The sequence below is a fragment of the Trichomycterus rosablanca genome, chromosome 17 (assembly GCF_030014385.1).
Source record: "Trichomycterus rosablanca isolate fTriRos1 chromosome 17, fTriRos1.hap1, whole genome shotgun sequence".
In the NCBI taxonomy this organism is placed as follows: Eukaryota; Metazoa; Chordata; class Actinopteri; order Siluriformes; family Trichomycteridae; genus Trichomycterus; species Trichomycterus rosablanca.
In genome coordinates this window covers 13,218,814-13,232,514 of record NC_086004.1, presented here as the reverse complement: position 1 = coordinate 13,232,514, position 13,701 = coordinate 13,218,814, and the positions used below count along the sequence as shown (strand labels likewise).

The following is a 13,701-nucleotide window of genomic DNA, read 5'->3' as shown; positions in this document are numbered from 1 at the left end:
CCAAATTTACATTTTCGAAAGCCCACAATGAACAATGAACCTTAAAATCCTCAAAACAAAATACCCTAAAATTATGTAATAATAAAAATGCCCTAATAATAAGTGATACTATTTAAAATGTATTCAATACAAAAGCAGTTGTAGAACAGTGCATTATTTGGCATACTTATATACCAAAAAATGATCAAATATTTTTATTAATAAAACATAAATTAATTGCATATAATAATAATAATATTAATAATAATAATTATAGTAGTAGTAGTAATAATAATAATAGTAGTAATAATAATAGTAGTAGTATAGTAGTAATAATAATAATAGTAATAATAATAATAGTAGTAGTAATAATAATAATAGTAATAATATTAATAGTAGTAATAATAATAATAGTAATAATAGTAATAATAATAATAAAAAATAGTAGTAGTAGTAGTAGTAGTATTAATAATAATAATAATAGTAGTAGTATTAATAATAATAATAGTAATAATATTAATAGTAGTAGTAATAATAATAATAGTAATAATAGTAATAATAATAATAAAAAATAATAGTAGTAGTAGTAGTAGTATTAATAATAATAATAATAATAGTAGTAGTAGTAATAATAATAATAATAATAATAATAGTAGTAGTAGTAATAATAATAATAATAATTTTTTCGTTTTGGAACAATTATAAGCGCATTGTTGGACCTTTTATCTCCAATAATCACAAAACATTTTACATTCCTCGTATCTGAAAACAGCGCACATTTTTCACACATACTTGCACACATCATTTCCACTGCAAGGACTCTCGGATTTCCCCTCACTCGCCCGGCTATTCCGAATAAACAATCGTTAACTCCCAAATTGATCCACATTTCCTATATTAATAACCTACACCAAGTATGCAATAACGGATTTGGAGACCTATATAGTGGACTAAATAGTGTTTTTCTAAACAAATAGTTTGGGATTGAGCCAAAGACAAGCCTCGTGGGGTGCACTAGTGCACTAGTGACTAGTGTTCGGCCAATTGCCGGCCGTGGCGTGGAGATCACGTGACTCACCGGTTTCCTTTCTTCCCTCAGTGTTCAATATGCGGGTGTAGGAAACGCCGAAGTGTCAAACACTCGGTTACCGGCTCAGCGCGCTCACTAACTGTTCTGAAATGAGACACGGTCATCAGCTCATCGCTTTGATTCTGAGCAATCGGACTTTCGGGGCTGCGAGACGGCTGGTTTCAGGCCGGTATGAGTGGTTAGTATCGATCTGACGTTTTTTTTATTGTGTAAACATTTTCTTTTGTGTGATCTTAAGTGTCAGTTCAACGTGTTAAATCTGATTATTGAGTAATACACGATTCATTTACTCGTTCTTTTTTTGTTAAGGTGGTTTGTGCTGTTATGGGCTTTATTTTACATTTTTAGAATTACTTACTTATTAACTTTACATAAATATTGCTTTAGGAAAATGATCACATGGTAAGAAAGTGTATTTTCAGGGGTTTAGCGCCACAAACTGCCAATGCGAAAGACTAACCATTAAACAGTGTGGCTTAATAACTGCAATTTTCTGACATTTATACACAATAAGAGAACTAAAATGTTCAACTTATTTTCATTAAAAATGTCGTTGGCTTTGGCTTTTATTTGGAAACGTTATACATTGTTATCCGGTTGGGTTTAATGGTTAAATATTTAGGCGCGCCGCAGCACAAACGCCACCACAAAATGTTACAATATTACTTATTCTTTTATTTCTTATTGTTATTTTATTTATTTTATTTTGTCTTCATTGTACATATCCATGTATTTTTTATTAGAAAGTAGTTTTAAATAGAAAAGTAAGCCTAGATCTCTTTAAGTCGCCGTTGATGTCCCAGGTTTGGCCTACAAAACTGTTTAAAATCTTCATAGGATGATTTCTAAACCTCCAGATTTCACTTTTTTAAAGTGTATACACGTTTAAAAATCTGACAGAAATATGATCATGTAAACAGCTTGTCCGAGAAGCATTCAGCAATAATTTTAGTTTAGTACAATTTAAACTCAATCAATACACTTCAAGTAATACTACAATGGTCCATTGGGGTGTTTAAGTTCAAAATAGTATGCAAAAATCCAATCAGAGAGGAATTATTATGAATATTATGAATAATAGCTTACACATTTCAGGGAAACATACAGCAGTCTTTAATTTGTTAACAGAAGTGTTATATAAGCCTATGGTTTTGAAATTGCAATGAGGAGTTCAAGAGAGGATTTATTGTCATTTCAGCTATATGCAGTACAAGTACATATTGAAACGAAACGTTCCTCCAGGACCAGGGTGATACATAGAACGAAAAAGTGCAAGACAATACAATACACACAGTTCAGATAAACAACAGTACAATAAATACAAATAAAAAAGTAATTAAGTGAGACAAGACTAGAGACAAGAGTAGTGTTGGCCAGTACACATTACTGAGTGAATGATAGGTGAGGTAAAACAATAAATATATTCTAATATACAGTTAAAATATACATATTTTATTATCACTGCATTTTATTAGTATTTTGGTGGCTATGAAGGTCCAGAGACTCGGTTAAGAACTCTTAGTGCAAGGCAGGAATACACCCAGACATGGTGCCAACTCAATGCACAATAATTGGTTGCGATTTTATTGGTGAATTTATATTTATTGTTTGGCTAAACCATAAATCTTACTTTAATCTTTTTTACTAAACGACGTCTAGTAGGTTTGTAGCTTGTTTTGTTAGATTTTGCAGTGCTGTAGTCCAGTCTAAATTGCTGGGTGTACTGTGTCAGTAAGTTGTAAATAACTATGGAAGAAATACGCAGACATACATAATCCAATCAGAGAGGAATTTCTATGAATACTATGAATAATAGCTTACACATTTCAGGGAAACACACATCAGTCTTTAATTTGTTAACAGAAGTGTTATATAAGCCTATGGTTTTGAAATTGCAATGAAATTTGCTTGACTTTTTTTTATTCTTTAATTGTTCACATTTCAAGAGTTCAACAGAGGCTTTATTGTCATTTCAGCTATATACAGTACAAGTACATATTGAAACGAAACATTCCTCCAGGACCAGGGTGATACATAGAACAAACAGTACAATACACAGTTCAGATAAACAACAGTACAATAAATACAAGACATTTCTTATTTAAAAAAAAAGTAACTAAGGGAGACAAAACTAGACAAGAGTAGTGTTGGCCAGTACACAGTAATGAGTAAATGATAGGTGAGTTAAAAAAAACATATTTTAATATACAGTTAAAATATACATACAGTATTTTATTATCACTGCATTTTTATTAGTATTTTGGTGGCTATCAAGGTCCAGAAAATCGGTTAAAAACTATGGGCGCAAGGCAGGAATACACCCAGACAAGGTGCCAACGCATTGCACAATAATTGGTTGTGTTTTTATTGGTGAATTTATATTTATTGTTTGGCTAAACCATAAATCTTGCTTTAATCTTTTTTACTAAATGACTTCTGGTAGGTTTGTAGCTTGTTTTGTTAGATTTTGCAGTGCTGTAGTCCAGTCTGAATTGCTGGGTGTACTGTACTGTACTGAGTAAGTTGTAAATAACTATGGAAGAAATAAGCAGACATACATAATCCAATCAGAGAGGAATTACTATGAATACTATGAATAATAGCTTACACATTTCAGGGAAACACACATCAGTCTTTAATTTGTGAACAAAAGTGTTATATAAGCCTATCTGTTTTTTAAATTGCAGTGATATTTGCTTGTTTTTTTATTCTTTAATTGTTCATATTTCAAGAGTTCAAGAGAGGATTTATTGTCATTTCAGCTATATCCAGTACAAGTACATATTGAAACGAACCGTTCCTCCAGGAGCAGGGTGCAACATAGAACAAAAAGTGCAAGACAATACAATACACACAGTTCAGATAAACAACAGTACAATAAATACAAAAGACATTTCTTACTCTATTAAGAATAATGTTGGCCAGTACACAGTACTGAGTGAATGATAGGTGAGGTAAAACAATAAACATATTCTAATATACAGTTAAAATATACTTTGGTGTCTATCAAGGTCCAGAGACTCGGTTAAAAACTCTGGGCGTGAGGCAGGAATACACCCAGACAAGGTGCCAACGCATTGCACAATAATTGGTTGTGTTTTTATTGATGAATTTATATTTATTGTTTGACTAAACCATAAATCTTGCTTTAATCTTTTTTACTAAATGACTTCTGGTAGGTTTGTAGCCAGTTTTGTTAGATTTTGCAGTGATGTAGTACAGTCTGAATTGCTGGGTGTACTGTACGAGTAAGTTGTAAATAACTATGGAAGAAATACGCAGACATACATATACATGCAGCCAAGACTTGGATATTTAATTCACACAGGTTTAATTGTGATGCTATTAACAGAATGATGTTTGGTTTCCTAGAATGGATTTTGTTGGATGGATTTTCACCATTAGTGTTTACCGGAATGGTCTGCTTTGGTTTGAAGTAATAATTGTTTATTTTATTACCAACTAAAGAAGCACCAAGGGTTCTTTAGGGGAACAAAAATGGGTCGACCTACAAACATCCTATTGTTTTAATAATTTGCATATATAAAACTCAGACATTTAACAAAGCCAACTAAGTACTGACACAGAGGATTAAGAAACTGTAGAATTAAAAATATTTCACGCACAGGAAAATAGACATAAAATACACTCAGTAAAAATTCCCCTAATTCAAATTTCATAGTACAGTTTATCTTCCCTGTGTGTAAAGGTGCTAGTCTACCATGTCGGTCTTTGTCTTCCTTTTTTGCTGCTCAAACCTCCCCCTCTGAAAAAGCAGCACACACACACACACCTGAAGGCTAGACATAATGATCAACAGAGTTCCAGTCAGTCTGGATTGCTGCCTGCTTGCTTTTTTCTCTCCTCCATCACTTCCCCCCCCTCCCCCCTCCTTCGCTTCCTGCATCTCTTCCACTTATACAATCAAGGAGCGGCACGCGATGTTTGTTGGGGGCCAAGTTTCACCGGTCTGGAGTCTCAAATACACACGCAGACATACACACAGGAAATATGAACGTTCGCTCTTTCCCCGTGTGGATGATGGGTAGGGGGGTAGGCACATCCAGACACACAGCACACTCATAAAATGCAGTGCAAACGAATGAAAGCCAACAATGTCTGCTTGTACTTGTGAATGAGCGAGAGAATATTTTTTCCCCTGCCCTGCAAATACTTGCATACGCATTAAAAATAGCAGAGCAGACTGTGTTGCATGTGGAATTAAATTGTTGCATCAAGTCCTACCATAAAAATCATTTTTGTCCATGGTAAATTAGTTTTAAAGGCTTCTAGGTACATTGTTCTTCAGCATCTTACACTTGAGTTTTACACTTGCAGTAGACCCTTGACTTACAAATTTAATTGGTTCTGAAGGGCTGTTCTTAAGTCAAAATGTTCGTTAGTTAAACCTATTTTTCCCATAAGGAATAATGTAAATAGAATTAATCCGTACCAGCCCTCCCAAACCACCCCCTTACCTAACCTTTCTAATTTCTTAAATGGTCTTTTTTGTTATAAATACAACTATATTTTCCCTTGAATCTTAAATTATAGAATAGACATTCCTGTAATAAACAATAATAAACAACAATACACAGTAGTACTGTACTGTACATAAAAAAACCATCACATTTCAGTACAGTACGTGTGCTGTACCATACACCATAATACATTTCCTTCATTTTTTTACAAAATGTATCTACCAGAAACAACAATAACTCTCATATTTCTCTATTATTTCCTTCTTTATTTCAATAGTGTTGTATTTTGTAGGTGTAATTGCACGAAAGAAAGAATACTTTACTCAGCGACTTCCTTCTTCTCTCTCACTCACTGTCCCCTCTGTCTGATACACAGTGACAGCTACTGGCAGGAGCAATTATACAGCACACCAAATAGTAATAGATTCATTTTCTTACCACTACACTTTCTCTGCACCTTGTTTGGGGCAATTTTAGTACTGAAAAACACAGTCCGCCGTCCAAATGTTCACTCACTGTATATATATGTATATATGTGTGTGTATATGTGTATATATATATATATATATATATATATATATATATATATATATATATACACACACACACACACACACATATATATATGAGAGAGAGAGAGAGAGAATCATCACGTGTTTCGCGAATTTTGGTTCGTAATCCGAAATTTGTTCGTACGTTAAGTTGAAAAAAAAATGCTTGTAACCCAAAATGTTTGTATGGTAAGCCATTCCTAACTCTACTGTACACTAACTCTTTATAATTTTTGTTTCATTTTTAATTGGTTACTACATGACAAAACATATCAAATGATGTTTCTAATTGTTACTACATGTACAAGTAAAGGACAGGATGAACCTACTGTTCAAACTGAAGGCTTGTACATATAATATGGAAGTATTTGTTGGTTGTTACAGCTGAGATCAAAGTCCTTTCTTGATCCAAAACACAATGCATTTGATTCTGCTCCTCATGCCCCCTCTTCATTCCATTTGTCTTTATTAAAAATCTTATTTGTGTTAGTGGTTGGTTCATACTGGTAGCAATTGTTTACTTAGTTGATTCAGAGGTGTCCAATTTGAGTCACCTACAACATTTTGGATCACACGAGCAAGCCGAGAGCAGACATGACGGGAGGACGACAGAGTCTTTTTTTTTAACCTCCTTTCCCCTCCTCTACCATAAGCCTTTGAAGGAATGTCATTAAAGGTTCAATAGACGCAACAAGCTGTTTTTTCCTTTTGTGTGTTCTTTGAGACATTCTACCTGCCAGTGAATAGGAGGCCCACTGACGCCCTCTCAGGAGGACTGTTTATTATGGGTTGAAGGGCCAGTAAAGTCAAACGCCCATGGCTAGGGTTGGAAGTGAATTATTTGCCCAAAGCGAAAGGCTGTCCTGCGTGAGAATCACCTGTTTTTAAAAAGGTTTATTGTTTCCGTTCAAAGACTACTCCTGGCAGTAGATAAAACAGCATTAATTAAGTGCACGGTGGAATCTTAAAACAAATATGTGCCCTAAATGGGTGTAAAGGTCTGCTGAAGCCCCTGATTCAGTATATAGAAAGAAAGTATGTAAACTGTATTTAGAAAAAAAAAAGGATGACCGATCAGCCATAACATTAAAACCACCTCACTGTCCATTTTATTACCTCCACTTACCATATAGGAGCACTTTGTAGTTCTACAATTACTGACTGTAGTCCATCTGTTTCTCTGCATGCTTTGTTACCCCCTTTCATGCTGTTCTTCAAAGGACCCCCACAGAACCACTACAGAGCAGGTATTATTTGGGTGGTGGATCATTCTCAGCACTGCAGTGACACTGACATGGTGGAGTGTTAGTGTGTGTTGTGCTGGTATGAGTGGATCAAACACAGCAGTGCTGCTGGAGTTTTTAAACACATCACTGTCACTGCTAAACTAAGAATAGTCCACCAACCAAAAATATCCAGCCAATGGCGCCCTGTAGGCAGCGTTCTGTGACTACTGATGAAGGTCTAGAAGATGACCAACTCAAACAGCATCAATAGATTAGCGATCGTCTCTGACTTTACATCTACAGGGTGAACCAACTAGGTAGGAGTGTCTAATAGAGTGGACAGTAAGTGGACTCCAGAAGCACTGCTGTGTCTGATTCACTCATACCAGCACAACACACACTAACACACCACCACCATGTCATTGTCACTGCAGTGCTGAGAATGATCCACCACCTAAATAATATCTACTCTGTGGTGGTACTGTGGGGGTCCTGACCATTGAAGAACAGGGTGAAAGCAGGCTAAAAAAGTATGTAGAGAAACAGATGGACTACAGTCAGTAATTGTAGGACAACAAAGTGCTTCTATATGGTAAGTGGAGCTGATAAAATGGACAGTGAGTGTAGAAACAATGTTATGGCTGATCGGTGTATGATAGTATATCCTGTCTGACAAAAATAAAGTATAACGGTAGAGATTTGCAGGTGCTCCTAATTCAGCAGGGCAAAGAAAACATGCAAATTCGTTGAAGTTATGTGTGGGTAATGGCAAAATCATGACCTACAAACTGTCTGTTTGAATACTACTTAAAAAACTCAATTCAAACAGTTTAAATAGTGTAAACTGTGCAATTGTAGAAATGTGTTTAACAATGGGCAATTTGGCAAATCTGGATTCAACTGAATCGATTTTTTTACGTCACAAAACTGCACTTATGGCAAATCAGTTATGGAAACAGTATAAATTAATTGGATATGTCAAAGGAACAATGAATCCTGGCATAGGACACAATGGTGTAGTTTAAATCTGTAAAGTAGATGGCAGTTTTAAAGTCAATGCAGGGTGGTTTTACTTCAAATAGCTAAAAATATGGATGTCTTTGTGTATATATATGCATTTATACAGCAATAAACATAACAAAACCAGGCTGATATAAGGTTAATTGTTTTTGCATCTTGGGCAGCTTGAGAAAGCAGCGGAACGGGCGCATAATTGAGCCGCTGGCTGTTTCAGTGGTTATGGATTAGGGAGGAAAAAAAAGCACAGAAAAAAGCAGGGGTGGGGGGAGGGAGGAGAGAAAGAAAAGCGAAAAAGGTCTGTGTTCTGCATGGTCGCTGCAGGGGTTGTCTAGATCTTTCAGAGAGCGAGATCTATTTAGTCAGAGCCCCATGTTAGTTGTGAACCTCGACCTCTAGGGTACCCCTCCCTGTTCCAGGTGCAAGGCTCTGCCGTGGTAACTACAGGGCTTATGGTAAGATGCTTTCCAGCGTTTCACCTTGTCCTGTTGTGTTTTGTGTGGGTGCATTGAGTGAGGGGCATATTTGTGTAAGAAAGGGGTTAAAGAGGGTCGAATCAGTATAGAGGACACAATCAGGGTAATTGGACATGACTAGAATAGGGATAAAAATTGGGGGGAAAAAAAGTGGGAAAAAATAGATAATAAAAAAAAGAAAAAAAAAGAAAGGGGTTAAAGAGATTGTCTGCGGGGGCAGGAGCCACTTAAGCTTCACCCCAAGGTTGGTGTTTTTTGTAGAGCTAGTCAGGCATATGGCAAAAAGACTACACACAATAATGCCTCGCTGTAATATTCATGAATGTGTTCATCAGGAACTTGTTGTAGGTAATTATTGCAGTCTTTGATCATGTCAGAGTAAACCACCTCAGGCAGTTGCTGGCTGACTGGTGTTATTGTGGTTTAATATAAATGTCTATGTTGGATGAACAATTAATACAATACAGAAGCTGTCCTGTAAGTGTAGTAAAATTGACACATGTACCGCCACTTTCAGGATGCATTAAAAACATTGTAAAACTGATAGGAGGTATGAACATAAACCACACATTTAACATTTTCAGCAGATGCCACTAACCACTATTTTTCTATCGATTAATCTATAGACTATTTTATCAATTAGTCGATTAATCTAAAAGATTAATTTTCCAATAACCACATACTCTTGATACAGCTGAATTCTTGTATCATTCAAGAAATGTCAACAATTCTGCTTGCAAATTACAAAAATGAGTGTCCTCAGTTCCCAAATGTTAAACACTGTAATTAATAGGAAAGGTGATGCAACGGTGTTAAACATTCCTGTGTCCTAACTTTTACTGGGTGTGTTGCAGACATCAGACTGTACATTTGTTTATATTTACAATTTTAAAGTTGCTTGGTGAAAACATTGCAAATCTTTTCTTTGTATCTTAGTTAAATAAAGGGTTAAGATTGTAACAATTTTAGCATTTTGCAAAATGTGTAAACTTTTTAGAAAACTGGGTTTGTATTAATGTAATTATTATTTTAATATTCTTATTAGTTAAATACCACCAAACAAACAATTTTAAGTACATTGTGGCATTCTTGCAGTGCCTTTCTTGCTTTGAAGCTATTGATGTGTACTGTAATGTTCCTCTAGGTGATTTTCTCTATTATATGTTGTTAGTCTTTAAAACATGCTTTAAGGTATTTTAGGCATGTTGACAGCTAACAGTTAATTGCAATTTACTTTTAATTATCATATAATCTGTATACATAAAATGTGTTATTACTAGGGATGTAGCAATACAGTCTACACATGATGCGATACAATTCACAATACTGGGTTCACAATATCATTTTTTTCCTGATTTTGAAAATGAAATTGAAGACAAATTATGACGTTTCCTTTTATTATTTCTCTTAAAAAAAATAAAATACTGTATTTGTGCTTATCTTTTATTTATCTAAATAATGAATGCCCTTTTATTTTTGAGGTAGGTACAAACTATGCAAAACAATGCTGCACATTTCCCTTTTTGTGTAAAAAAAACTGAAATGAAATTTTAAAACAAATCCCACATTAAATAAATAAATGAATAATGCAAATAAAGAAAGTATCCTCACATAAATCAGTTTGGCTGGAAAATTTATTTGCCGAACCTGGCAACTTTGTGAAGTGCTGTCAACCAGGCGAGGTGAATAGCGCCAGTGCCGTCTGCTGTTTAAAGTAAATATCGATTCATCTTAAATGAATAATCGATTCGAATCGTGGCACATGTGCACCGATTTTTAACTGTCTTGTGGTGCATCGTTACATCCCTAATTATTACATGTATTTATACACATAATAGACTTTTTTTTTTTTAATTATTATTAAACTTTGAAAACTGATAGTTATTGAAATGTAAATTCACCCTCTAAAAATGTTTATTTAAATAAACAAAAACAATTATATTTATTATACAGAAATAATAAATGAGTGGGTATCATGTTAAACAATATACTGTATGTGGAAATTAGGGAAAGCTGTCTTCCAAGGGTTTTAGATTATTTTTACACATTTTTATACATCTTTAATATAGAGAAAATAACCAAAAACATTTTTTTAAATAGAAATCATTCAGGTCTAAGGAAATAAAAAAGATATCATTGCTTAGACTAACAGAAAATTAGATCCAACAGAAAAGTAATAATATGAGCAATGAACTCTATTTTGGTAAAATCGTGGACACGTCTGACTACAGTAGAACTGTATATGAATTGGTTAAAACATTACCAGCATGATTCCAGATACAAGATGCTTAAAACATGGTGTAAAACAGTGATGATAAAATGTTAACTATGCCAAAACCAAAAGGTTACACAGATCATCAGGTCTGTTTTTCAGCAGTAAGAAATGAGTTAGTATCTCAGTCCTGACTAACTGATACCAAGAAGACAACTTGGGAACTCCCACCATTAAGTTTCAGATTTGTAGGTTGTTTTTGAGTTCGTCTGTCACATTAACTTATCTGAATTATTGCTTGTCTACAAAGTGCATGAGGAAACATACTTATGGAGCAAAAGACTGTAGTTTCTCTATAGTTTCTCGTTTTTTATGCTAAGTAGTGTCCTATAATGATGGTTAGTAGCCATGCCTATAATATAATGCCTTTAACTATTAAAATGCATTACCTTTTGAATACATAAAAGCTACACTGTCTGCATGATCTGATGAGGATCTTTCTTACAAACATGTTATTGTTCTTGGCATTGTTATCAAGCTTTTAAGATGTTTTTAGACATGTACCCAGCCAAGAGTTAACTATAATATACCTTAAACTGTCATTTGTCCTATTATGTGTTCATTTACAAGTTTAGATCAGTATTGTAACGGGTCGATTACCTGCGGCCATTTCCACACGTAGTCGGAAGCGCAGGTCGACTCGTTGTAGTCCAAAAGGAACTGCAAATCCCAGGAGCTGCGGCAGCGCCAATCTGCGCTAATTGGCAGCACCTGATCGCGCTCTATTTAAGAGATCCTTAGCCACGCGATCAGTGCTGAGACATACTCAGTCGGTAAGGTAGTTGGCCGGTGTGCGTTCCTCCTTACTTCCTAACTCTATTCTTAAGCCAGCGGTTTTGTTAACGCTCTAAAATACGAACGCGTTTAGCGTTCACTTCCGCATTTAGGAAGTCCTTTTCTGCGCAAGCGATTCCGCTGCTGAATCGACTCTTGGTTCGGAGTCGTTTCGCACGAATCGATTCGGAGTCGATTCCCTAATCGACTCCCTCGCGCTTTTTACTTTTGTTTTCTGATTAGAATAGAAGAGAAGCACTGGGACCACGACTGTGTGTTGGTATCCTGGTGGATTGAGTAGCTGGGGTACTGACCATGGTTATGGTTCCACCTAGCGCTCTCTGATTTCTCTTATTCTGTCTTCGTGGCCTACCACGGTGAGAGGTTGGTGGAGTTTACCTCTCATCCGCTTAATAAGTTCACTTTTGTTATTGCATAAGCACGTTCCTTCCCTGCAAATGGGTCCAGCCCCCTACTGGTGAGCTTCCCACCATCTGGCACACCAGTGCAACCCCTGACAGAATGTCTCAGCCTGACAGAATGTCTCAGCCACAAATGGACCCAGCGGATCTGGAAAGAATTAAATGTGCCATTGAGAGGCAAGGAGCCCTCATCGGGCAGCATGAGCAGGTACTGCATGAAGTCCTTGCACAGTTGCAAATACTCACTGCAGGGCAACGGGCTGGAGCTGAGGCCCCAGAGCCCTCAACGACTTCTCCTACCCGTGAGTCCCAGGGGCCTGAAATTCGGCACTCCCTCCCGGAACCTCAATTACCCGCTCCTGAGCGTTTCAGTGGAGAAATGGGTAGATGTAGAGGTTTTCTTCTGCAATGTTCACTGGCGTTTGAGCTTCAACCATCGCGTTATCCCACCGAACGATCAAAGGTCGCCCACATAATTGCCCTCCTGTCTGGACGGGCCCTGATATGGGCTACGGCTATTTGGGAGAACCGACCCGATCTATGCTCCTCGGTTGATCGCTTTACTGAGGAGTTACGGCAAACTTTTGACTGCCCCATGGTTGGCCGAGACTCGGCCAGTCGACTCCTCCGCATTAGACAGGGTCAGCGTTCTGTGGCAGACTATGCGGTTGAGTTCCGCACGCTCGCTGCCCAGAGTGGGTGGAATTCGGAGGCTTTAATAGCAGCCTACCAGGAGGGACTCTCTGAACAGCTCAAGGACGAGCTAGTAACCAGGGACCCACCCACCTCCCTCGAGGAATTATATGAATTGACGGTGCGGCTGGACAACCGACTCCAGGAGCGTGAGCGTGGCCGTCGGGCCAAAGCCCAGTGGCAACGAAGGTGGGTTGACAGCCCTCCCAGGCCCTCTCCTCTGGCATTTTCACAAACTCCTCACCCCTTAGAGGAGCAAGAGGAAGCCATGCAGGTTGGTGGCACAAGCCTTCCATACCCCTGTCGGCGCTCTGACCCCTGGAGGAGGTCACGCAAGCTTGGCAATAATAAAGCGGGTGTCCATAACCCCAACCAAGATCCAGCGTTAAAAGGTCAGGTCCGCCCCAGGGAAGGGGACCTGTGACGGACCCAATATTAGCTCCCCACTCCTCAGGGATGTTTCATGAGGTCACCATTCATTGGGGTGCCCAGCAAAAAAAAAGCCTGCAGGCGTTTATTGACTCCGGCTCAGCAGGTAATTTCATGGACAGATCTTTGGCTAAGACCCTGGGTATCCCCAAGACCTCCCTCATTGCACCACGCCCTGTAACCAGTATTGATGGCCGACTGCTAGGGTCTGGAGCAGTCACTCACATGACCCAACCTATAATCATGAGTCTGGGGAACCATGTTGAGGAAATTTCCTTTCTCCTCACTCAG

General features: G+C 37.2%; 1 long non-coding RNA gene across 1 annotated transcript in view; it reads left to right on the top strand.

Moving 5' to 3' along the window:
- Positions 1-1,117: 1,117 nt before the first annotated feature.
- The window catches only part of LOC134331108 (uncharacterized), a 53,857-nt gene continuing 41,273 nt past the window's right edge, over positions 1,118-13,701 (top strand). Inside the window, exon 1 of the long non-coding RNA XR_010015106.1 lies at positions 1,118-1,247. This is a non-coding gene — a long non-coding RNA (uncharacterized LOC134331108). The remainder of the gene's footprint in view (positions 1,248-13,701) is intronic.